Consider the following 1,990-nt stretch of genomic DNA (forward strand, 5'->3'; position numbering starts at 1 on the left):
TAACTATGTGATTTATCGCGATTACATTTTAATCGTTGCCCAGCACTAATATAAATATATATAAACAGACACAGTTAGTTATTAGTCAGCAGAATTCCCCTCTGATGAATCAAAGGCGACCGGTTCACTCGTGTTAATCAGAGTTAATTGAAGCGAAGTCATGTTTTCTGTTTGATCAGCAGCTGAAACAACCTAAAAATAAAACTCACATGATTCTGTTGTTTTGTGGTTGTTGGGAGGAAACTCTGTTTTTTTCTTTCTTTCTTCTAATTTGTCTGAAATATGGGATTTTCCTACCTGATAACATCTGATCACAGCAGGAAGTCTCTTTAATGTCTGAGCAGAACCAGCCTGACTGTGTTTCTACACCCAGCTAATGTCGTGTGTACTGCGTGTGTGTACTGCGTGTGTACTGCGTGTGTGTACTGCGTGTGTGTACTGCGTGTGTGTACTGTGTGTACTGCGTGTGTGTACTGCGTGTGTGTACTGCGTGTGTGTACTGTGTGTATTGTGTGTGTGTACTGTGTGTGTGTATTGTGTGTGTGTACTGCGTGTGTGTACTGCGTGTGTACTGCGTGTGTGTACTGCGTGTGTGTACTGCGTGTGTGTACTGTGTGTACTGCGTGTGTGTACTGCGTGTGTGTACTGCGTGTGTGTACTGTGTGTATTGTGTGTGTGTACTGTGTGTGTGTATTGTGTGTGTGTACTGCGTGTGTGTACTGCGTGTGTACTGCGTGTGTGTACTGCGTGTGTGTACTGCGTGTGTGTACTGTGTGTACTGCGTGTGTGTACTGCGTGTGTGTACTGCGTGTGTGTACTGTGTGTATTGTGTGTGTGTACTGTGTGTGTGTATTGTGTGTGTGTACTGCGTGTGTGTACTGCGTGTGTACTGCGTGTGTGTACTGCGTGTGTGTACTGCGTGTGTGTACTGTGTGTACTGCGTGTGTGTACTGCGTGTGTGTACTGCGTGTGTGTACTGTGTGTATTGTGTGTGTGTACTGTGTGTGTGTATTGTGTGTGTGTACTGCGTGTGTGTACTGCGTGTGTACTGCGTGTGTGTACTGCGTGTGTGTACTGCGTGTGTGTACTGTGTGTACTGCGTGTGTGTACTGCGTGTGTGTACTGCGTGTGTGTACTGTGTGTATTGTGTGTGTGTACTGTGTGTGTGTACTGTGTGTACTGCGTGTGTGTACTGTGTGTATTGTGTGTGTGTACTGTGTGTGTGTACTGTGTGTACTGCGTGTGAGTACTGTGTGTACTGTGTGTATTGTGTGTGTGTACTGCGTGTGTGTACTGTGTGTGTGTACTGCGTGTGTGTACTGTGTGTACTGCGTGTGAGTACTGCGTGTATTGTGTGTGTGTACTGCGTGTGTGTACTGTGTGTACTGCGTGTGTGTACTGTGTGTGTGTACTGTGTGTACTGTGTGTGTGTACTGTGTGTACTGTGTGTGTGTACTGTGTGTATTGTTTGTGTGTACTGCGTGTATTGTGTGTGTGTACTGCGTGTGTGTACTGTGTGTATTGTGTGTGTGTACTGCGTGTGTGTACTGTGTGTATTGTGTGTGTGTACTGTGTGTGTGTACTGTGTGTGTGTACTGTGTGTACTGCGTGTGAGTACTGTGTGTACTGCGTGTGAGTACTGCGTGTATTGTGTGTGTGTACTGCGTGTGTGTACTGCGTGTATTGTGTGTGTGTACTGTGTGTACTGCGTGTGAGTACTGTGTGTACTGTGTGTATTGTGTGTGTGTACTGCGTGTGTGTACTGTGTGTGTGTACTGTGTGTACTGCGTGTGAGTACTGTGTGTACTGTGTGTATTGTGTGTGTGTACTGCGTGTGTGTACTGTGTGTGTGTACTGTGTGTACTGCGTGTGAGTACTGTGTGTACTGTGTGTATTGTGTGTGTGTACTGCGTGTGTGTACTGTGTGTACTGTGTGTATTGTGTGTGTGTGCTGCGTGTGTGTATTGTGTGTGTGTACTGCGTGTGTGTG

Source organism: Micropterus dolomieu, linkage group LG07 (assembly GCF_021292245.1).
Source record: "Micropterus dolomieu isolate WLL.071019.BEF.003 ecotype Adirondacks linkage group LG07, ASM2129224v1, whole genome shotgun sequence".
Classification (NCBI taxonomy): domain Eukaryota; kingdom Metazoa; phylum Chordata; class Actinopteri; order Centrarchiformes; family Centrarchidae; genus Micropterus; species Micropterus dolomieu.